Source organism: Mobula hypostoma, chromosome 8 (genome assembly GCF_963921235.1).
Source record: "Mobula hypostoma chromosome 8, sMobHyp1.1, whole genome shotgun sequence".
NCBI lineage: Eukaryota > Metazoa > Chordata > Chondrichthyes > Myliobatiformes > Myliobatidae > Mobula > Mobula hypostoma.
In genome coordinates, this window is record NC_086104.1 from 140,578,509 (window position 1) to 140,604,038 (window position 25,530).

At 42.7% G+C, this 25,530-nt stretch overlaps 1 protein-coding gene across 4 annotated transcripts in view; it reads left to right on the plus strand.

Moving 5' to 3' along the window:
- LOC134351014 (rho GTPase-activating protein 25-like) overlaps positions 1–25,530 on the plus strand; it is a 100,256-nt gene that overhangs the window by 11,130 nt on the left and 63,596 nt on the right. Inside the window, exon 1 of one of the 4 annotated variants that reach the window (XM_063056978.1) lies at positions 5,484–5,509. The exons of the other annotated variants lie outside the window; for them this stretch is intronic. The gene's annotated coding sequence lies outside the window, so the exon portion shown is untranslated. Of the gene's footprint in view, positions 1–5,483; positions 5,510–25,530 lie in introns of those variants that run through there. 4 annotated transcript variants of the gene reach the window in all.

Genomic DNA, 25,530 nt, shown 5'->3' on the forward strand with positions numbered 1-25,530 from the left:
CACCTGCCATTCCGAGAAACACCCATTCACTGCTACCCTTTGCTTTCTATCTGCCAACCAGTTTTCTATCCATGTCAATATCCTCCCCCCAATGCCATGAGCTCTGATTTTACCCACCAATCTCCTATGTGGCACCTTATCAAATGCCTTCTGAAAGTCAAGGTACACCACATCCACTGGATCTCCCGCGTCTATCTTCCTGGTTACATCCTCGAAAAACTCCAATAGATTAGTCAAGCATGATTTGCCCTTGGTAAATCCATGCTGGCTCAGCCCAATCCTATCACTGCTATCAAGATATGCTGCTATTTCATCTTTAATAATGGACTCTAGCATCTTCCCCACTACTGATGTTAGGCTAACAGGGCGATAGTTCTCTGTTTTCTCCCTCCCTCCTTTCTTAAAAAGTGGGACAACATTAGCTATTCGCCAATTCTCAGGAACTGATCCTGAATCTAAGGAACATTGGAAAATGATCACCAATGCATCCACAATTTCCAGAGCCACCTCCTTTAGTACCCTAGGATGCAGACCATCTGGACCTGGGGATTTGTTAGCCTTCAGTCCCATCAGTCTACTCATCACCGTTTCCTTCCTAATGTCAATCTGTTTCAGTTCCTCTGTTACCCTATGTCCTTGGCCTATCCATACATCTGGGAGATTGCTTGTGTCTTCCCTAGTGAAGACAGATCCAAAGTACTTATTAAATTCGTCTGCCATTTCTCTGTTTCCCTTAACAATTTCTCCTAATTCATTCTTCAAGGGCCCAACATTGTTCTTAACTATCTTCCTTCTCTTCACATACCTAAAAAAACTTTTGCTATCCTCCTTTATATTCCTAGCTAGCTTGCGTTCATACCTCATTTTTTCTCCCCGTATTGCCATTTTAGTTAAGTTCTGTTACTCCTTAAAAATTTCCCAATCATCCATCTTCCCACTCACCTTAGCTCTGTTATACTTCTTTTTTAATGCTATGCTATCTCTGACTTCCTTTGTCATCCACTGTGGCCACTTTCCCCCCTTTGAATCCTTCCTTCTCCGGGGGATGAACTGATTTTGCACCTTGTGCATTATTCCCAAGAATATCTGCCATTGCTGTTCCACTGTCTTTTCTGCTAGGATATCCAACCAGTCAACTTTGGCCAGCTCCTCCCTCATGGCTCCATAGTCTCCTTTGTTCAACTGCAATACTGACACTTCTGATCTGCCCTTATCCCTCTCAACTTGCAGATAAAAACTTATCATATTATGGTCACTACCTCCTAATGGCTCCTTTACTTCAAGATCACATCAAATCCTGTTCATTGCACAACACTAAATCCAGAATAGCCTTATCCCTGGTCGGCTCTCGTACAAGCTGCTCCAAAAATGCATCCCGTAGGTACTCTACAAACTCCCTATCCTGGGGTCCAGTACCAACCTGATTTTCCCAGTTCACCTGCACGTTGAAATCCCCCATAACTACTGCGACATTTCCTTTGCCACATGCCATTGTTAACTCCCTATTCAACTTGCACCCAATATCCATGCTACTGTTTAGGGGCCTGTAGATAACACCTATTAGGGTCTTTTTGCCCTTACTGTTCCTCAGTTCTATCCACACTGATTCTACTTCTCCTGATTCTATGTCCCCCCATTTTGAAAAGTACTCCATTTTGAGAGCTGTTGGGCCGGGGGGGGGGGGTGGTGACCTACCTGGGGGAAGCAACAGTGGCCGTGTCTTTAGCACTGAGTCTGGCCCTGTGGCTCAGGAGGGTAGGGAAAGGAAGACGATGGCAGAAGTAATAGGGGACTCTATAGTTAGGGGGACAGATAGGTAATTCTGTGGGCGCAAAAAAGAAACAAGGATTGTAAATTGCCTCCCAGGTGCCAGAGTTCATGATGTTTCTGAGTGCGTCCACAATATCCTGAAATGGGAGGTTGAGCAGCTAGAGGTCGTGGTACATATTGGTACCAACAACATAGGTAGAAAAAGGGTGGAGGTCCTGAAAGCAGAATACAGTGAGTTAGGAAGGAAGCTGAGAAGCAGGATCTTAAAGGTAGTAATCTTGGGATTGCTGCTTGTGCCATGTGTCAGTGAGTGTAGGAATAGAATGAGGTGGAGGATAAATGTATGGCTGAGGGATTGGAGCGGGGGGTAGGGATTCAGAGTTTTGGATCATTGGGACCTCTTCTGGGGCAGGTATGACCTGTACAGAAAGGAGGGGTTGCACTTGAACCTGAGGGGGATCAAATCCCGGTGGGGAGGTTAGCTAATGCTATTTAGGGGGTTTAAACTAGATTTGCAGGGGGGTGGGAACTGAAGAGAAGAGGCAGAGGATGGGGAGGTTGGAGCACAAGTAGAGACAGCTCGTAGGGAGTTTGTGAGGAAGGATAGGCAGATGTTAGAGAAAAGGTGCACTCAGCTTGATGGTTTAAGATGTGTCTATGTCAATGCAGGGAGTATCATAAACAAGATGGATGAACTTGGAACGTGGATGAATACGTAGAACTATGAAGTTGTAGCCATTACAGAGAACTGGATGTCTCAGGAGCAGGAATGGCTGCTGAGTGTGCCAGGTTGTAGATGTTTCAAAAAGAACAGAGGGGGAGGCAAGAGGTGGAGGCATGGCATTGCTAATTAGGGATAGTGTCATGGTTGCAGAAAAAGAGGAGGTCATGGAGGGATGGTCTACCGAGTCAGTGTGAGTGGAAGTCAGAAACAGGAAAGGGGCAACAACTCTACTGGGTGATTTTTATAGACACCCCCCCCCCCCCCAATAGTAACAGCGATATCGAGGAGCAGATAGGAAGGCAGGATTTATGAGCATTTGGAGAGACATAATCTGATTAGGGATAGTCAGTATGGCTTTGTCAAGGGCAGGTTGTGCCTTACGAGCCTGATTGAATTCTTTGAGGAAGTAACAAAACACATTGGAAGCAGGTACATTAAGGTCTTTTAAGTGCCTCTTAGATAGGTACATGGAGTTTAGAAAAATAGAGGGCTATGTGCTAGGGAAATTCTGGATAGTTTCTAGAGTAGGTTAAATGGTTGGCACAACATTGTGGGCTGAAGGACCTATAATGTGCTGTAGATTTCTATATTCTATGTTCTATTTTGGCAGGGATAAGTGCCAGGAGGGATATTAGTTGGGAGGGATGAATGGACAAGGGAGTCACAAACATAGTGATCCCAGTGGAACATGGAGATTAGGGGAGGGGGAAAGATGTGTTCAGTGATCAGATCCTGTTGGAGGTGGGAAGAACTGCAGAGAATGATATGCTGGATGAGAAGGCTTGTGGATGGTCGATTAGGACAAAATGAACACTATCCCGGTTATGACAATAGGAAGATGACAGCAAGTAAACCCAAAGAGTAATACAAGTCAGGAAGTTTGGAAACCTCAGCAATCAGCTGGAATAACTGGGTGAAACTATGATGTAAAGAGCCTGTTGAATCTACAAGCAAGATAAATAGAAAGAGAACTGAGAAAAGAGGAAGAGAACAAAGTTGTTCCCAAAAGAAGTCCTGTCTTCGAGAAACGAGAGAATTGGTGTATTTTGAGTTCTGAAGGAAATACATCTTTAAAAAAAGGTTCATAACGTGGCATTGGATAGTTATTTCTGGAAAGAATGCTAGGACATAACATATAAGTTAACTCCAGGCTGTTATGTTTTGTAACTTCAAAACGTTAAACTAACACAGAGCCCGAAATGTGGGTCTAACTTTGTGTTTACTCTTAGCCAGGCGCACACGTAGCCTGTGGTCACATGATGATGTTTGCAATTCACATATTTATATATATATACAGTGCCTATAGAAAGTATTCAGCCCTTTTGGAAGTTTTCATGTTTTACTGTTTTATCACAGGGGATTTAATTTGGCTTTTTTTTTTGACACTGATGATCAAAAGAAAAAGACTCTTTCATGTCAACATGAAAACAGATCTACAGCTTTAATTAATTACAAATATTAAACAAGGTAATTGATTGCATAAGTATCCCTTCTGTATTGCATCCCCTCTGTATCTTGGAAGTAGGTACAGAGGGGATGTCAGGGGTAAGTTTTTTACACAGAGCGTGGTGAGTGCGTGGAATGGGCTGCTGGCAGCGGTGGTGGAGGCGGACATGATAGGGTCTTTTAAGAGACTCCTGGAAAGGTTCATGGTGCTTAGAAAAATGGAGGGCTATGGGTAAGCCTGGGTAGTTCTAAGGGAAGGACATGTTTGGCACAGCTTTGTTGGCCGAAGGGCCTGTATTGTGCTGTAGGTTTTCCATGTTTCTATGTTTCGATAAGTATTCACACCCCCCCCACCCCTTTAAATGTGACACACACCAAATCATCACTTCTGTAGCCAATTGGTTTTAGAAGTCACATAATTAGTTAAATGGAAATCTGTTCTTGGAGATCTGTGTATAGTCAAGGTGTTTCAGTTGATTGTAGTAAAACTACACCTTTATCTGGAAGGTCCAGCTGCTGGTGAGTCAGTATCCTGGCAAAAATACACCATGAAGACTAAAGAACACTCCAAGCAACTCTGCGAAACAGTTATTGAAAAGCACAAGTCAGGAGATGGATACATGAAAACTTCCAAGTCACTGAATATCCCTTGGAGTACAGTTAAGTCAATCATGAAGAAATGGAAAGAATATGGCACAGTTGTAAATCTGCCTACAGCAGGCCGTCCTCAAAACCTGAGTGACTGTGCAAGTAGGAGACAAGCAAGGGAGGCCACCAAGAGACCTATAACAATTCCAGGGGAGTTACAAGCTTCAGTGGTTGAAATGGGAGAGACTGTGCATACAACAACTGTTACCCAGGTGCTTCACCAATCGCAGCCTCACAGGAGAGTGGCAAAGAGAAAGCCACTGTTGAAAAACACGAATGAAATCTCGGCTAGAGCTTGCCAGAAGGCATGTGGGAGACTCTGAAGTCAGCTGGAAAAAGGTTCCAAAATTCCAAAATGAAACCAAAATTGAGCTTTTTGGCCATCAGACTAAACACTATGTTTGGTGTAAATCAAACACCGCACATCATCAAAAACACACCACCCCTACCATGAAGCAGTGGCTGCATCATACTGTGGGGATGCTTCACTGCAGCGAGCCTTGGAGGCTTGTGACGGGAGAAGGTAAAATGAATGCAGCATAATACAAGGAAATCCTGGAGGGAAACCTGATGCAGTCTGCAAGAGAACTGTGACTTGGGAGAAGGTATGTTTTCCAGCAAGACAATGACCCAAAGCATAAAGCCAAAGCTACACAGGAACAGCTTAAAACAGCAAAGTTCTTCTCCCGACGTGGCCAAGTCAGAGTCCAGACCTCAATCCAACTGAGAATTTGTGGCTGGACTTGAAAAGGGCCATTCACTCATGATCCCCATGCAATCTGACAGAGCTTGAGCAGCTTTGTAAAGAATGAAACAAAACTGCAGTGTTCAGATGTGCAAAGCTGATAGAGCCCTATCCACACAGACTCAAGGCTGTAATTGCTGCCAAAGGTGCATCTACTAAATACTGACTTGAAGAGGGTGAGTAATTTTGCAATCAATTATTTTGTGTTTTATATTTGTAATTAACTTAGATCACTTTGTAGAGATCTGTTTTCACTTTGACATGAAAAAGTCTTCTTTCTGTTGATCAGAGTCAAAAAAAAGCCACATTAAATCCACTGTGATAAAACAATAAAACATGAAAAATTCCAAGAGGGGTGCATACTTTTTATAGGCACTGTAACCCATAATGATTTATTTAAAGGCACAAGAATGCTTAGTCAAACAATATATATAAAAGATTACTCAATTATTACTGAAATATTAAATACACAACTCCTCCCGGCTTAGCTATAAGCTCCAACTCAATGTAGTATGCATCTCTACATTGTAGGGGTAGAAGGGTGGGTTGGCAAGTTTGCAGACGACACAAAGGTTGGTGGTGTTGTAGATAGTGTAAATGATTGTCAAAGATTGCAGAGAGACATTGATAGGTTGCAGAAGTGGGCTGAGAAGTGGCAGATGGTGTTCAACCTTGAGAAGTGTGAGGTGGTACACTTTGGAAGGACAAACTCCAAGGCAGAGTACAAAGTAAATGGCAGGATACTTGGTAGTGTGGAGGAGCAGAGGGATCTGGGGGTACATGTCCACAGATCCCTGAAAGTTGCCTCACAGGTAGATAGGGTAGTTAAGAAAGCTTATGGGGTGTTAGCTTTCATAAGTCGAGGGATAGAGTTTAAGAGTCGCGAAGTAATGATGCAGCTCTATAAAACTCTGGTTAGGGCACACTTGGAGTACTGTCTCCAGTTTTGGTCGCCTCACTATAGGAAGGATGTGGAAGCATTGGAAAGGGTACAGAGGAGATTTACCAGGATGCTGCCTGGTTTAGAGAGTATGGATTATGATCAGAGATTAAGGGAGCTAGGGCTTTACTCTTTGGAAAGAAGGAGGATGTGAGGAGACATGATAGAGGTATACAAGATATTAAGAGGTATAGATAGAGTGGATAGCCAGCGCCTCTTCCCCAGGGCACCACTGCTCAATACAAGAGGACATGGCTTTAAGGTAAGGGGTAGGAAGTTCAAGGGGGTTATTAGAGGAAGGTTTTTTACTCAGAGAGTGGTTGGTGCATGGAATACACTGCCTGAGTCAGTGGTGGAGGCAGACACATTCGTGAAATTTAAGAGACTACTGGACAGGTATATGGAGGAATTTAAGGTGAGGGGTTATATGGGAGGCAGGGTTTGAGGGTCGGCACAACAATGTGGGTCAAAGGGTCTGTACTGTGCTGTACTATTCTATGTTCTATGTTCTACTACATATATACACACTATATTTTATAATACAACTATTATATACAGACATCCAGAGCATAGTAAGTTTTAAATTGTCCTGTTTATCCCTAAAGATTTAATCACTGTGAAGGATTTCTTACTCTTGCGGAAAAATGTCTTCCCTGACAAGGAGGATCACTCTGCATGGCTGATGAAACTGATTGCTGTGAGAACATCTCAGGCTCTGAGGCCTTTTCCATGGTAGTTGTAGAAGTTAATTCTAACACTGCATTAAGTGGTTCTGACGGCGGTAACCACTCTTCTTCCACTTCCTTTTTCTTCTTCTAGTTTGAGCATCTTGATCTTGGGAAGGTACATTTAGTTCAATGGAGTATTTTCTTATGAATCCTTCTTTTGCTCCCTTAATGATCTGATCTCTCCTTTTGGTTTCTGCATCCACAGCATCAGCTGATAAATCCTCTGATTTTGTATCTCCATGATTCCTTTCTGTTTGGTCTTTGCATCTACTTTTACAAACAATTTTTTGTCTCCCACTTGAAATTCATGCAATAACCTTAATGCATGCAGAATAGATTCTGGTTCTTTAAACTCACAAGACCCAAATCCTTGCAACTTTTCTGAAGTTCCTTGAACTCTCTTCCAGCATAAAACCAAGCTATATTTCACAAATAACTTCCTGATTAACATACAAGAAACTTTCTCAGATAGGTTATCTACGAAAGCTGTTGTAGTCGGACCACTGCTTTCGTCACTTTCAGGCTTCCTCTGAGCAGCATGGTCCTTCGTTGGTCCAATGTGCTTTCCAACCAGAGGCAAAGATGTTGTCACCAATGCCTGTTTGTCCTCTGTCGGGCAATGGTTCATGATGTTCTGCATGGAGACAGTTGTAGCAGCATCAAATACCTTTCTTAATTTACCTTCAGTTGGCCTCATTGCGGGGAACATGGCATGCAAATGGTGGATGGATTTCCAATCAAGTTGTGGTTGCCTCAGCCACTCACATCCCCACCATGCTAGTCCTCCTGTTTGTACCACATACAAGCTCAATGTGGCTTGTTGGTTGTTGTATTTCATTGTCATGAATGTCATTCCAACAGGAGTTATCTTTTCTCCAGTATAAGTTTTCAGTTGGATATCTTCAGGCTTCAGATTAAAATCTTTGAAATGCCATTCAAACTCATTTTGTGGTACGTCTGAAACAGCCAAACCAGTATCCAGTTCCATTTTAATTAATTTGCCGTTCACTTCTGAGGTAAACCATATTGTTAGTCCTGACGAAGGGTCTCGGCCTGAAACGTCGACTGCACCTCTTCCTATAGATGCTGCTTGGCCTGCTGCGTTCACCAGCAACTTTGATGTATGTTGCTTGAATTTCCAGCATCTGCAGAATTCCTGTTGTTGGTCTATTGTTAGCTTTCACATTGTAAATCTCAAGGTTGCCCAGTCCTGTGTTACTCTCACCATTATCAGATTTTTCATCAACAACATGCAGATTAGTGCTCTTTCTGAAATTGCAAATTGACTTTTCGGCATTTTCTCTTCCCTAAGCAGTCCATTTATTTTTGTCTGCCCGAAATGTTCTTTGTATGTATCCTACTTTGTTGCATCTTCTGCATGCTTTCTTTGTCACATTTAAACCTGCATTTGCTTGGTGTATGTGAGCCCCAGCCACAATGGTTAACGTAATTTATTTTGCCAGACTGGTTTCTGTTTGGACACTGCAGTTTTGTTCACACTCACTTTTATTTCTGACAGCAGCTCGGTTGTATCTCTGTCTGCACTTTCCATTAGAACAGCAATTTCAACTGTTCTTTTGAATACAAGTTGTGCTTCAGCTGGGGGCCATTTTAGAATGCTTTCTTGTGAGATTGCACAAACTAAATAATGTCTTAGTCTATCATTAAGCCTGTTACTGAACTGACAATGCTCATACAAACTCTTCAGTTCATGGACCCCCCTTCTTTTTGATTCCACTTATGAAACCCAAAGCACTCTGCAACCAAAAATGGCTTTGGTTCTAGATGTTCCTGCATTACTTTGACAATATCTACAAAGCTCATTTCTGCTGATATAGTTAGAGCAATCAAACTTAGAAGTTAACTGTATACCTTTAAACCCAATGCATTCAGCAAAATTGGTACTCGCTTTTCATTTGCTTCAAAGTACTGTTCCAATCGGTCAGTACATATGAGCCTATTACCTGTTGTGTAATCAAACGTGTCAATCTTTCCGATATAGCCAGCCAGTTCTACTCTTTATTTATGATTATTGATGATTATCACCCAGTACTCACTCTTCATGAACACTGAATTCTTCAGTTTACGCCCTTTTTTTAACTCGATGTCTCTGCATGTGCTGTGCTGCATTTTTTACTCACCATATTTTTTTTAGTTTGAATGGCTCACTGCGTTTTAACAGGTTGGTAGCCATCTTGGGTGCATTTTTAAAAATACCTTGTCGCCAATGTTACGTTTTGTAACTTCAAAACATTAAACTCATCCAGAGGAAGAAACAGGAGTCTGAAATGTGGTCCTAACATCATGTTTTCTTTAAGTAAGGAGGCACATATCACATGGTATCATAATGACGTATGCAATTCACGTATTTATACATGTAACCCGTAATGAATTATTTAAAGAAACAAGAATGCTTAATCATAACTACATACATACAAGGTTACTCAATCATTATTGAAATGTTAAATACACAACATAAGTCCTTCGAGCCTTTCGAGCCACACCACCCAGCAATTCCCCCAGTTTAATCCTAACCTAATCACGGGACAAGCAACACACACAAAATGCTGGAGGAATTCAGCAGGCCAGGCAGCATCTATGGAAAAGAGCACAGTTGAAATTTCGGGCTGAGATCCTTCAGCAGGACTAGAGAAAAGAAAGACGAGGAGTCAGGGTAAGCGGGTGGGGGGAGGGGGAGGGCAGAACACAAGGTGAGAGGTGAAACCGGGAGGTAGGGGAGTGGGAGGTTGACTGGTGAAAGGGGTACAGGGCTGGAGAAGGCAGAATCCAATAGAGGACAGAAAGCCATGGAAGAAAGTAAAGGAAGGAAGAGCACCAGAGAGAGACGATGGGTAGACAGAGAGATAAGGTGAGAGGGAAAAGGGGATGGGAAATAAAGAAGAAGTGGGGGGGGGGCGGACATTACCGGAAGTTCAAGAAATCTACGTACATACCATCAGGTTGGAGGCTACCCAAGTGGAATATAATGTATCGCTCACTCAGTTTGGAGGAGCAACACCTTATATTCCATCCGGGTAGCCTCCAACCTGATGACATGAACATCGACTTTTCGAACTTCCAGTAATGTCCCCCCCCCACTTCTTCTCTATTTCCCATCCCCTTCTCCCTCTCTCACATTATCTCCCTGCCTGCCCATCGTCTCCCTCTGGTTCTCCTCCCTCTTTTTCTTTCTTCCATTGTCTTCACTCTTCTTCTATTAGATTTCCCCTTCTCCAGCCCTGTACCTGTTTCACCAATCAACTTCCCAGTTCTTTATTTCACCCCCCCCCACCCCCTGGTTTCACCTCTCACCTTCTCCCTCCCCTCACCCCTCATGCTCTAATCCTGACTCATCTTTTTTATCTCCAGTCCTGCTGAAGGGTCTCGGCCCAAAACATCTATTGTACTCCTTTCCACAGATGCTGCCTAGCCTGCTGAGTTCTTCCAGCATTTTGTGTGTGTTACTTGGGTTTCCAGCACCTGCATATTTTCTCTTGTTTCTAATCATGGGACAATTTACAATGGCCAATTAATCCACTATCCAGTATGTCTTTGGACTGTGGGAAGAAACCCACGCTGTTATGGGCAGAGCATTCAGGCAGTGGCAGAAATTGAACCAGGTTTACCAAAAAACATTGTGCCCTGTTTGTCTACTTCTACAGGGCTTGCCCATGAGAAAAATGCTTTGGTGTGAGGGTGAAGCAAATGGCTTGCATTGCATCAGCTTCCTGGAATCAGATAGTGATACTCAGTGGCAGAAACTACTGATACTCCTTCCATCTGACTATAGTCTTCGCTGATGTGTACCAGTTGTGCAGGTGCAGAAAAGATGTGACCGGAAGAGGGTGGGTGGGGGTAGAAATTTTAAGAGCATATGTTTATTTAAAACTATGAAAGAAAATTTTTAAAAAGATTTAATTTATGTAATTTACTTCACAACTTTAGGAACTCTCAAAGTGCTATGAAGCCACTGATAGATAGATAGATACTTTATTGATCCCAAAGGAAATTATATTGTCACAGTAGTGTTACAAGTGCACAGGTATACAAATATTAAAAGAGAAGTAAGAAAAAATAAAAAACAAGTTACCTCAAACAGTCTAACAGGAGGGGATCATCACTCCCCCGGCTATAGGTTGACTCATTATAGAGCCTAATGGCCGAGGGTATAAATGACCTCATATAGCGCTCTTTGGAGCAGCACAGTTGTCTTAGTCTATTACCAAAAGTGCTCCTCTGATCAGCAAAGTGGCACCCAGAATTGCTAGGATTGTCCAGGGTGTCCTTTGATCTACCACAGCCTCCAGTATGTCCAGTTTGATTCCTACAACAGAGCCAGCCTTTCTAATTAATTTTTTGAGCCTGTTGGCTTCACCTGTGTTGATGCTATTGCCCCAACACACCACCGCATAAAAGACTATACTGGTGACAACAGACTAGTAGAACATGTGAAGGAGAGGCCTGCATGCTCCAAAGGACCCATTCTCCTCAGAAAGTAGAGGTGACTCTGGCCTTTCTTGTACACAGCCTCTGTGTTGGTGCTCCACTCAAGTCTGTCAGGTGCACCTCCGGGTTCTTGTCGGTCCTCACCACATCCACGACCTCACCATCAATAGTAACAGGGAGCAGTGCAGGCTTAGTCTTCCTAAAGTCCATCACCATCTCCTTTGTCTTACTGATGTCGAGCTGCAGATGATTCAGCTTGCACCATTTGACAACGTCCTCCATCAGGGCTCTGTATTCATCCTCCCATCCTCCTTTTATACACCCAACTATTGCTGAGTCATCAGTGAATTTCTGCAGATGACATAATTCAGTGTTGCATCTAAAATCTGAGTTATTCAGAGTAAACAAGAGGGGAGCCAATACAGTCCCTGATGGGGCCCCAGTGCTGCTTATAGCCATGTCTGGCTACAGTTCTGGCTACAGTTCTGAAGCTACACAAACTGTGGTCTGTCAGTCAGGTAGTCCATTATCCAGGATACAATGGAAGTATCAACCTGCATTGAATGGAGCTTCTCCTCCAGCTGTATGGTATTGAAGGCACTTGAGAAATCAAAAAAACATGATCCACACAGTGCTGTCCTGCTTATCCAAATGGCAGTAGGCTTGGTTCAACAAGTTATTGACAGTATCGTCGACTCCAATGTGCTCCTGGAGGGCAAACTGCAGGAGATCAAGAGCTGATCTGACCAGGGGTCAAAGCTGAGCCAGGACTATCCTCTCTAGGGTCTTCATGATGTGTGAGGTCAGGGCCACTGGACAATAGTCATTCAAGACTTTTGGTTGGTCCTTCATGGGTACTGGGGCTACACATTATGCCATGTCACATTTGTAAATCCGGAAACACGACAGCTAAGTTCCTCAAAGTAAAGTTCCATGGACAGAAATGTAATGATCACATTACCTGCTTCAGGTGTTGGTTAAAATACATGTTGACCACTACAGCAGCATCGAACTCCCCTGCTCTTCCTTAAAATTGTTCTGCAGAAATATTCCTCCCATCTGAGAAGCAGACAGGACCCAAGTCTGTCGTCTCATTCAAAGAATACTTGCAACAATACAAAGTACCTCCAGAATTTGTTCTGGATGATTGATTTAAAGTCACTGAAATGGGGCTTAAACTTAGAACCTTCTGATTTCAAGCTAAGAGTGCTACTAACATTATTATTATGTCACTTCCTTGTTCTGGCTTCTCATTTCCTGTCCAATTGCTTGGACATTATTGAGATATGATTTGATAAGGCTTTAATACAAATGTAACTTCTGATTAGAATTTAACCCAAGATCAGTGAGTTGAGACCCTTTTACGTCACAAGCTCATTAAGATCCCAAAATTAATTCAAAGCAATGAAAATATTTGGTACATTTATCCAAGTTCTGTACCTTTGCGCAATCATAAACCGGACTGAATAAATGCAGAGGAGCACTTGGATTACTGAATGAGTATCCTAAAGGAGTAGTCTTTCAATGCTCTGCATTTTCACTATTTCTGATTTATATTTCTCAAGTTCAGTAATGAGTTCGGAAAACAGGAACATGACAAGCCCTGAAATTCCCAGACATATCTCATGATGTATTAGTTAGTAACAGATGACTTGTTATTAAAGTTTATCAACATGACTTGGTTCCATATTCCTTAGTAATGTTGTTTAATAAAAGCTAATGGTCACATTTTCAGTATTTAATATTTCCATCCCCCTAACCTCCACTCACAGCCTCAATGAGAGGAATAATGAGTTCATGGACTGCTCAGAAATGTGATGGCAGAGGAGAGGAAGCTATTTCTAAATCATTGGGTGTCAGTCTTCAGGTGCCTGTACCTCCTCCCTGATGACAGTAATGAGAAGAAAACATGTTCTAGATCGTGCGATCCACCTTCTTGAGGAACTACTTCTTGAAAATGTCCTCAAAGGTGGAGAGTTTACTGCCTGTGATGGAGCGAGCTGATTCTACAATCCTCTGCAATCTCTTGCAATTCTGTGCATTGGAGGCTCCATACCAGGCTTTTATGCAACCAATCAGAATACTTGCCACCAAACATGTATAGAAGTCTGTAAGAGTCTTTGCAATATATTGAATCTTCTCCAACTCCTAATGAAGTAAAACTGCTGGTGTGCCTTCTTCATGATTGCATCAACATAATTGTATAAGGGCTAAGTGTGTTGTAAAAGCAAGCCTGAAGGCTTTGTGTGTCAATGCAAGGAGCATTCATAACAAGGTGGATGAATTGACTGTGCAGATAGTTCGGAGAAGAGGAGAAGAAAGGCTCCAAAACATCTTACTCGAAGAACCAAAGAGCATTGAGGATCCACAACATCAGGAAGTTCCCCAACTATATCGCAGCCACCACCCTGCGACCAGACATTGTCCTAGTGTCTGAGTCTACTAAGCAAGTGGTGCTGCTGGAGCTGACAGTCCCATGGGAAGATAGCTTGGAGGAAGCCTTTGAAAGGAAGCTCTCCAAGTACGCAGGACTGGTCAGCAACTGTCAGCAGGCTGGATGGAGAGCGAGGTGTCTCCCAGTGGAGGTTGGTTGTAGGGGATTTGCAGCCCATTCCTTAGCTAGAGCTTTCAGCATTTTGGGCCTCGAGGGAGAGAGGAAGAGGAGAGCCATCCGCAGTACCACCGATGCGGCAGAGAGGGCATCAAGATGGCTGTGGCTCAAAAGAGGGGAGCCATGGAGTCATAAGTAGCTAGCCATCTGGACACAAGCTGGGGTCTGATCAGCCCCGGCTGGGTCACCTGGAGGAGGTTGTATGATAAAGGAACAGCAGTTGTAATGGGTGACTTCAATCTACGTATAGATTGGGTGAACCAAATTGGTAAGGGTGCTGAGGAAGAGGATTTCTTGGAATGTATGCGGGATGGTTTTCTGAACCAACATGTCGAGGAACCAACTAGAGAGCAGGCCATTCTAGACTGGGTATTGAGCAATGAGGAAGGGTTAGTTAGCAATCTTGTCGTGCGAGGCCCCTTGGGTAAGAGTGACCATAATATGGTGGAATTCTTCATTAAGATGGAGAGTGATATAGTTAATTCAGTAACAAAGGTTCTGAACTTAAAGAAGGGTAACTTTGAAGGTATGAGACGTGAATTAGCTAGGATAGACAGGTAAATGATACTTAAAGGGTTGACGGTGGATATGCAATGGCAAGCATTTAAAGATCGCATGCATGAACTACAACGATTATTCATCCCAGTTTGGCAAAAGAATAAACCAGGGAAGGTTGTGCACCTGTGGCTGACAAGGGAAATTTGGGATAGTATCAATTCCAAAGAAGAAACATACAAATTAGCCAGAAAAAGTGGCACACCTGAGGACTGGGAGAAATTCAGAATCCAGCAGAGGAGGACAAAGGGCTTAATTAGGAAAGGGAAAAAAGATTACGAGAGAAAGCAGGCAGGGAACATAAAAACTGACTGTAAAAGCTTTTATAGATATGTGAAATGAAAAAGATTGGTTAAGACAAATGTAGGTCCCTTACAGTCAGAAAAAGGTGAATTGATCATGGGGAACAAGGGGGACATGGCAGACCAATTGAATAACTACTTTGATTCTGTCTTCACTAAGGAGGACAAAAATAATCTTCCGGAAATAGTAGGGGACTGAGGGTCTAGTGAGATGGAGGAACTGAGGGAAATACATGTTAGTAGGGAAGTGGTGTTAGGTAAATTGAAGGGATTAAAGGCAGATAAATCCCTAGGGCCAGGTGGTCTGCATCCCAGAGTGCTTAAGGAAGTAACCCACAAAATAGTGGATGCATTAGTGATAATTTTTCAAAACTCGTTAGATTCTGGATTAGTTCCTGAGGATTGGAGGGTGGCTAATGTAACCCTGCTTTCTAAAAAAGGAGGGAGAGAGAAACTGGGGAATTATAGACCGGTAAGCCTGACATCGGTGGTGGGGAAAATGCTAGAGTCAGTTATCAAAGATGTGATAACAGCACATTTGGAAAGTGGTGAAATCATCGGACAAAGTCAGCATGGATTTGTGAAAGGAAAATCATGTCTGATGAATCTCATAGAATTTTTTGAGGATGTAACTAGTAGAGTGGATCGGGGAGAACCAGTGGATGTGGTATATTTGGATTTTCAAAAGGCTTTTGACAAGGTCCCACACAGGAGATTAGTGTGCAAACTTAAAGCACACAGTATTGAGGGTATGGTATTGATGTGGATAGAGAATTGGTTGGCAGACAGGAAGCAAAGAGTGGGAATAAACGGGACCTTTTCAGAATGGCAGGCAGTGACTAGTGGGGTACCGCAAGGCTCAGTGCTGGGACCCCAGTTGTTTACAATATATATTAATGACTTAGACGAGGGAATTAAATGCAGCATCTCCCAAGTTTGTGGATGACATGAAGCTGGGCGGCAGTGTTAGATGTGAGGAGCATGCTAAGAGGATGCAGGGTGACTTGGATAGGTTAGGTGAGTGGGCAAATTCATGGCAGATGCAACTTAACGTGGATAAATATGAGGTTATCCACTTTGGTGGCAAAAACAGGAAAACGGATTATTATCTGAATGGTGGCCGATTAGGAAAAAGGGAGGTGCAACGAGACCTGGGTATCATTGTGCACCAGTCATTGAAAGTGGGAATGCAGGTACAGCAGGTGGTGAAAAAAGCGAATGGTATGCTGGCATTCATAACAAAAGGATTCGAGTACAGGAGCAGGGAAGTACTACTGCAGTTGTACAAGGCCTTGGTGAGATAACACCTGGAGTATTAGTTTTGGTCCCCTAATCTGAGAAAAGACATTCTTGCCATAGAGGGAGTACAAAGAAGGTTCACCAGATTGATTCCTGGGATGGCAGGACTTTCATATGATGAAAGACTGGATCGACTAGGCTTATACTCGTTGGAATTTAGAAGATTGATGGGGGATCTTATTGAAATGTATAAAATTCTAAAGGGATTGGACAGGCTAGATGCAGGAAGATTGTTCCCGATGTTGGGGAAGTCCAGAACGAGGAGTCACAGTTTGAGGATAAAGGGGAAGCCTTTTAGGACCGAGATGAGGAAAAACCTCTTCACACAGAGAGTGGTGAATCTGTGGAATTCTCTGCCACAGGAAACAGTTGAGGCCAGTTCAATTAAGAGGGTGTTAGATATGGCCCTTATGGCTAAAGGGATCAGGGGGTATGAGGGGAAGGCTGGTACAGGGTTCTGAGTTGGATGATCAGCCATGATCATACCGAATGGCGGTGCAGGCTCAAAGAGCCGAATGGCCTACTCCTGCACCTATTTTCTATGTTTCTATGTTTCTATCAATGTCTTTGAGCCCAGAACAGATCTTCTGAGATGTTGACACCCAGGAGTTGAAACTGCTCACCATTTCCTCCGCTGACCCCTCAGTGAGCATTGGTGTCAAATCTACAGTCACTTCCTTGGCCTTGCTGACATTGAGTGTGAGGCTGTCATTGTGACATCACTCAGCCAGCTAACCTACCTCACTCCTGTAAGCCGCCTCATCATTATCTGAGATTCGACCAACAACAATAGCATTGGTAAATTTATAGATGGTGCTTAAGCTGCGCTTAACCACATAGTCAAGAGTGTAGAGACAGTAGAGCAGTGGGCTAAGCATGCAAAGCTTAGGTACACCTGCACTGAAAGTTAGTGAAGAGAAGATGAGACTGTGATGCAGAAAGAACTCAAGAAAGTGATCCTATTGTATGTCACACCCCATTGACCAGAAAGGAAGCATACAGAGTATGCTTCTCAGTACTTTCTTCACAATGTTAAGTTCATTTTATCTGTCACTGAATGTGGTTTTGGAACTGAGTTTACTTTGCCACCACTTATGGGGTAGATCAACTGCATTTAACACAGTTCCGGTTAGTGCATGGGGGTGGTAGTAGGATCTGGTGGTTAGGTCTCTGAACAAGTAACCCAGGGCCCTGAACTAGCTGTGCAAATATGAGCAAATGCACAGAGCTAACATGGCAGCTATGGAATTTAAAGTCAGATAAAAATAACAAATCACTTATTTAAAAGACTTATGGTGCTCATAAAACTAGTGAATAGTTCTACAAATCCAAGCAATTTATGTATGTCCTTCTTGGAAATAAATCTCATATCCTTACTTGGTTCAGCCTATACTGAACTCTGGAATTGCCGCTTTAGTGCACTCTAACTTTATCTAGTAAGCCACACATTATAACACAATGGTAGCTGAAAATCGTTCCTTCTCAAGAAATGTGCAACAACTACTGGCCTTGCCAGTGATATTCGTGTATGAAAAAAAAATTAATTATATATAAAGGGCAATCAGATTTTAGGAGACTGTACTCAATTTGATTTTCACTGGGATGGCAATTAATTAATTGGAGGACAACCTTTTAGTGGCTTTGAGTATATCTAGAGTTAGACACAAGTTTTTTTGGCATAAATCATAATGGAATAAATGCTTTTAGTGACTGCAGGAAGGACTAACTATATGAAAGGTTTGATATATTGAGGAGTTTACTGGTGAAGGGTTGAGAACCAACAAAAAGTTTTAAGATGATTGGCAAAAAAAGGACATGAGAATTTTATTTACGCACTGTGTGGTTGTATCTAGAATGCACTGTCTGACAGGTTTGTTGAGGTCATTCACAGCTTCTGATAGGGAAGTTGATCAGAATTTGAAAGAGAAAGGATTACAGGGAGTGAGGGAACAGAACATGACTAGCTGTACTGGAGATGTTTCACATTCCCTATTGACAGTGAAGGAAACTAATTCAGTCTACAAAAGTTCACAAAACAATCCCATTCCCCATTCATCCCTATGAAACTTCCTGGCTGGAGTGTTCAGTGATATCTTTAAGCTCTTGCTTTAGCAGTTTGAAGTGCTTCAATCATACTGGTGGTCTAGATGAACATGGCAACCTGCCTCAATGACTATCATTAATAGCACTTACATCCTCTGCGATGGAATGCTTTAAGAGATTGGTGATGAAATATATTAACTCCTGCCTGAGGAGTGACTTGGATCTGTTCCAATTTGCCTAACGTCACAACAGGTCAACAGCAGACGCCATTTTATTGGATTTTCACCCAAACCTGCAAACAGCTGGAAAGTGAAGATGCAGACATCACGAGAAAATCTGCAGATACTGGAAATTCAAGCAACATACACAAAAAAATTGCTGGTAAACGCAGCAGGCCAGGCAGTATCTATAGGAAGAAGTACAGTCGACGTTTCGGGCCGAGACCCTTCGTCAGGACTAACCGAGGGTCTCGACCCAAAACGTCAACTGTACCTCTTCCTATAGATGCTGCCTGGCCTGCTGCGTTCACCAGCATTTTTTGTGTGTGATGCAGACATCACAATGCTTTTCGTTGACTACAGCTCTGCATTCCACACTATCATCCCCTCAAAACTAATCAATGAGTCCAAGACCTAGGCCAAGATCTCCTTGTGCAACTGGATCCTCGATTTTCTCACCAGGCAGTTCAAATTTGCAACATCTCCTCCACAATCTCCATCAACACAGGTGCATCACAAGGCCGTCTGCTTAGTCCCCTGGCCTATTCACTTTATACGTATGACCGTGAGGCTAAGCACAGCTCCAATGCCATTTTGCCGTTTTCTGATGACACCACTGTTGTTGGCTGAATCAAAGGCGGTGATGAATTAGCACATAGGAGGAAGATTGAAATCTGGCTGAATGGTCCCAGAACAACAAACTCTCACTCAAGGTCAGCAAAACCAAACAGTTGATTATTGACTATGAGAGGAGGGAAACCGGTAGTCCATGAGCCAGTCCTTGTCAGGGGATCAGAGGTGGAGAGGGTCAGCAACTTTAAATACATCGGTGTTATAATTTCAGAGAATTTGTCCTGGGTCCAGCACATAGTGCCATTACAAAGAAGACATGGCGGGAGGAGAAGATCGTGGCACGATGCAGTGCGCGCAGCTCTCTGGTGAAATGACATCGTATCTATTAAATAGGGGCCATGGACAATTCTGATTTGATGGAGACAGACGTGAGAGCACGGAGGAACGTCTGGATTAATTTCTGAAATGCCCGGTTCGCTGCCACTGCTTCTGTGCGATCGAGAATCTCCAGAGGGAAGGCCCCAAAATCCCTGGCTTTGCCTGCTGCTGGCTACTGAGGCTGGGGTCGAAGCGTTTGGCAGAGATGATGCTCGGTACTCGGTGTCGGAGGGCTGATCGGAGCTCGAAGTTTACGGACGACTCAGAAATGGGCTGCGGTCGGGCATGGCAGGGAGAGTTTTCTTCCTTCTCCCGTCTGCGTGAGATGTGGGACTTTCAAGAGACTTTGAACTTCTTTGCAGTGCCATGGCCTGTTCTTCATCAAGTTATGGTATTGTTGCACTGTTGTAACTATATGTTATAACTATGTGGTTTTTGTTAGTTTTTCAGTCTTGGTCTGTCCTGTGTTTGCTGTGATGTCACACCAGAGGAATATCGTATCATTTCTTAATGCATGCATTACTAAATGACTGCGTGTCCTCATAATCTAATCTAATCTTATCTGACATGTCAGCACCTCTACTTTCTTAGAAGTTTGCGAAGACTCTGCATGTCATCTAAAACTTTGTCAAACTTCTTTAGATACACGGTGGAGAGTATAGTGATTGGTTGCATCATGGCCTGGTATAGAAACAACAATGCCCTTAAACAGTAGTAAATGCAGCCCAGTCTGTCATGGGCAAAACCCTCCCCACCATTGAGCATATCTACAAAGAGTGCTGTCGCAGAAAAGCAGCATCTATCATCAAGAATCCCCACCATCCAGGCTATGCGCTTCTTGCAGGTGCCATCAGGAAGGAGGTACTGGTCTCAGGTTCCACACCACCAGGTTCAGGAACAGTTATTACCCCTTAAGCATCAGGCTCTTGAACCAAAGGGGAAAACTTCATTCAGCTTCAGTCACCCCAACACAGAACTGTTCCCACAATCAATGGACAATACTTTCAGGGACTCTTCTCGATGTTCTCAATATTTATTACATGTCAGGTCAGGGCCTTGCCTTGCCACTGGTACCACGTAGCCCAGTACGACCTGTCTCTGGTTGGGTTGTCGGCGACTCAACCAGCACACCCCCTGCTGCACTTCGGTTAACCAGGGAGGAGGGTGTGCAGGCACACAGCAGGACTGAAAACAAAACCTGTCAAAGGGCGGATGCACTCTTTGTGAGTCAACGGCCACCTACTGTCTGTGTGAGGAGTGGCGCACCACACAGTCTTTCGTTTCGCGCCTTGTAAGGCATAAATGTGCCCGACGCCGGCCCCCTAGGCCTCAGTCGATGTAGTAGTAGAATTTATTATAGTTATTTTGTATTTTTGCTTTTGTATTTAAACAGTTCGTTGCCTTCTGCACTTTTGTCATTTATCCACCTTGTCGGGTGTGTTTTTTCATTGATCCTATTGTGTTCCTTTGTACTTATTGTAAGAAAATGAATCTCAGGGCAGTGTATGGTGACATATATGTACTTTGAAAATAAATTTACTTTGAATTCTGAACCTCTAATTTCCTCTGTAGCCTGGTCTCCCCACATTTACCAACACATTAAGGTCAATTTTCAGTTTCTCTTTAACCTACCAACTTACAGGTCTTGAGGGTGTGAAGGAAACTGGAACAGCTCAGTTCAAAGCTCATACGGTCATGGGGGCACTCTGCATTGGATAGGCTTGTGGAACAGACTTGATGGGCTGAATAGCCTCATTTTGTTACTACATCTTATGCTCCATCTTATGGATGGCACTGGAGGTTAGGATTGGACCTGGATCACTAGTGCTCAGAAGGTCCCCCATCTATGCTGTTTCTATTCTAAGAATCAATCAACTAGGTTTGCCTTTTGGCACTGTAAGTATAGACCAGGGATTCTCAACCTGGAGTCCATTGACCCCTAGATTAATGGTAAGGCTCCATGGAATAAAATAGGTTGGGGACAGATAGCATGAGATATGTTCTTTTCAGAGAGTTGGGCGAAAGTGAATTGGGTAACTGGCCAGAGGACTGAGTTGAGGCTAGGGTACTGAGCTCATTTAGGAATCAACAGTTATGGCTAGTCAGTGGACATGGAATTCTGAAAGCACGAGTTCAAATGGTTAATTTTATTAGATAAGCATTTATAACACAGATAAAATTAATTACATAACCATGCATATGGTCCCGGTGCAGATCGATGGGAGTAGGCAGTTTAAATTGCTTTTGGTATGGACTAGATGGGCTGAAGGGCCAGTTTCTGAGCTGTACTTTTCTATGTCTCTCTGATTTTGACCAGGGAAACCATCCTTGAAGGACTGAACAGGAATTATATCACTGACTGACTGATCTGCAAAAGCTGACTCAAGTGGTAGAATTAAAGGAGCAGATTAAATGAATAGAGAAAGGCTATGAGATTTACTGAAGGAGTTCCAGAACTGGTTTGCAGCTCCAGTGAAGGGCCAGATGAAAATCATGGATGCATAAGAGGTGCAATCATTAACTCATTTGTCATTCCAGATTTAGAACAAGGATTGTTTGGAATTAAAAGGGTGACTTGGGGTATGTTTCCTTTTTTTTCCCATGTTTAAGCACATCAATTTCCTGTCAGTGCAATGATAGTGTAGGCATCTGGACAACTCATTTCTATTTTAAGCAACCACTTCCTGCATTTGGGACTGCTTACAGCTTTCACAGATCAATTATATGTTCAACTGTTTAAGTATATTACTGTAAACAGAACTGATCAGAGTGCAAAGACAAAGCACTGGCCTTCCAGAAAACTGGCCTAAAGACTGGTCTGTGGTAAAATTCAAATCAAGGTCGTGCATCTTTCAAAACAGCCCTCAACCATGAATAAAGGAAACCAGTAATTCGGTGTCTAATGAACTAAAAGGCTAGAATCTCATGTCCAGCAACTAGTACTGATTATGCCCTGACCCTACTCATCAACAAAATTCATACAACACACACAAAACATGCTGGTGAACGCAGCAGGCCAGGCAGCATCTATAGGAAGAGGTACAGACGACGTTTCGGGCCGAGACTCATCCGCAGATTTCCTCGTGTTGCGTTTTTAAACAAAATTCATATTTCTTTTCCACACTGATTTTCAGAAATACCTTTCCTATGTATTATTTATTGAATGTAGAAGAATTGAATTCCATGTGGGTGCAGTTCTATACTCAGAATGCAAGAGTGCCAAGGGTTAGCTTTCTGGCTTTTCTCCATCTCACTACAATAGACGATCGACCCTGTGCATGTTATGACTTAGAGGTTGCTTGTAACTTGAATGTACTGTATATAACAACTTTAACACAGAATAACATCTCTGTGTTTCACAGGAAGATTATCAATCTAAGTTTAACAATCAATCACCTAAGAGCACGTTAGTGATGCTTGCCCAAGGAGGTGGATTTTTCAAAGTTATTTTTCAGGAAAGGGCAACATTTATTATTCATCCCTAATTCCCCTGAGTAGTTTGCTATGCCACTGCAGAGTCAATGCAGTGAGTCTAGAGTTAACAAGATTAGTCAAGAATTACAAAAGTTGACGGATTTCCTTCCGTTGAGAATATTAGTGAACCAAGATTTTTTTTATAGTCGGTCCAGTACTTTTGTAACTCATGTCAATTTATTTCAATGCCAGCTTATTTATTGAATTTACATTCCAGCTATAATGCTGGGATCTAAGTTCAGGATGATTTATTTAGGCCTCTTTATTGTAAGTCATTGCGTTGCACAGGACAGAAACAGTCACCTTGTTCCATCATGTCTATGCTTACCTTTTTGCCTATCTACACCAAACCCATTGACCTTCACTAGGTCTATATCTACTGTGCCTTGTCTATTTAAGTTTCCTCCACACTTGACTTCCCAAAATGCATCAAATCCTACTTGTTGGAATTAAATTGCTTCTGCCAACTTTCTGTCTGACTTATATCCTGACATGGATTTCACTTCACAACTGCCTTCGCTTAACCCACCCATACTAATTTTCTTATTATCCGCAGACTTACTAATCATACCTCCTACATTCACATTCAACTTGATTACATCACAAACAACAATAGTCCCAGCCAGACTAATTGCATATCTAATTAGCCAGGTCATTTTGGTTCCCAAGTGCCTAAACTTTCTGGACCAGTCTACCATGCAGACCTTAGCAAATGCCTTATTAAAGTTCATATAGCCAACAACTACTGCCTTACTTTCATCAATCTTCTTAGCCGATTTTCTTAAAGACTGGATTGCCATAATACCATAGTTTAAGAAAAGAAGAAGTCAGTCTGAGGTGGAAGGAAGAGTCAGAGAGGTTTTGGATAGAAGGCCAGAATTTAATGCCCATATATTCAAGAGGCCAAGATGTAAGGAGTGCAGAGTTCTTGGAGAAACTACCTTGCAAAGAAACAACCACATTAAAGATATATAAAGCCATTTTTGTTACTTATGTTTGATTGCCCAGAAGAAGGTAGTGGAGACCCACATTCTTAAGGTATTGCAGTTCTTCTGGTGAAGATAATCTCACAGTCTTGACACTCCAATGGGCCTTCTGCTCCTGATGTTCTTAATTGTCGGTGCCTTAGGGTTAGAAAGTGCTGTTCAGGAAGCTTCGATAAATTTCAGGAATGTACCTTGTGGATGGTGCATTCTGAAGCTATGGGTCATGTATTTATTTTTCAACATCTTGGTATTGCTGCAACATAACTATTCTTGGGAAAGAGCTGGGAAATCTCTTCTTGAGTCACATCAGTCCTTTAGGTGAAAGTGCTCCCAGGATACTGCTAGAATTTCCATCTTTCATGGTGATGAAAGAATGGTGACATGTTTGCAAGTCAGAATAGAATCACATTGAAGTGGAACATAACTTGCTAACATTCCTGTGCATTAACTGCCATTGACCTTCTTGCTGTTCATATTGGTTCATTACTGTCACGTGTATTGAGATACAGTAAAAAGCTTTGATCTGCTTGCCAGTCAGATATAAGTACGTTGAGGTAGCAAAAAGAAAAACAAAATTCAGAATATCGTGTTACGCATACAGAGCAAGTACAGTCAGGCAGACAAGTAACGTGAAAGGGCCTTGATGAGGTAGATGAGGAGATCAAGAGTTCATTTTTAGCACATGAAATGTCCATTCAAGAGTCTTATAACAGAGGCATAAAAGCTGTCCTTGAGTCTACTGTTAGAGGCTACAGAGGGAAGAGAAGGTCAGAGTATCCTGGATGAGTAACTGGTGTATATTTTATAGATGGTATACTGCAGCCACAGTGTGCCACTGGTGAAGGGAACTGATGTTCCAGGTGCTGGATTGTGTGCCAATCAAGAGGACTGCTTCATTTTGGATGGTGCCAAACTTCTTTAGATTTGTCTGGGTTGCACTCATCCAAATAAGAGGAGAGTCCATCACATTCCTGACTTGGGGTGTCAGAAGGTGAACTGCTTGTGACAGCTTGGGTTGAGTTGATTGACTTCCGGGAACAACGAACTTTCTTTGTTCAAGATACGATTCTCACCATTACAGTACTTTTCCCTTGATGCCCATAACTTTGGCTTTACTGGAACTCCTTGATGACACACTTGATCAAATGCTGCCTTTTTAAAATTTATTTAATGAGATATAACGTGGAATATGCTCTTCTGCCCCTTTGAGCCGTGCTGTCCAGCAATCCCTGGATTTAATCCTGGCCTAAATTAAACCTAATCATAGGACAAATTACAATGACCAATTAGCCGACAAACTGGTACCTCTTTGGATTGTGGGAAGAAACTGGAGCACCCGGAGGAAACCCATACGGTCTCGAGGAGAACATGTAAAATCCTTATGGGCAGCGGTGGGAATCGAACCTGGTTCCCTGGTACTGGTACTGTAAACATTGTGCTAACTACTATATTATGCTACTGTGCCTTGATGTCAAAGACAGTAACTCTCATCTCACATCTGGAATTCAGCTTTGTGATCCAAGTTTGAATCAAGGCAAGTTCCGAGTGGGTGGTAGTATAACTCAAAATGGGCGTCACTGAAAAAGTTGAGTTTTGACAACCGTGTACCTGGTCTAGCTAAGTTTATAGTCAACTGTAACTCCC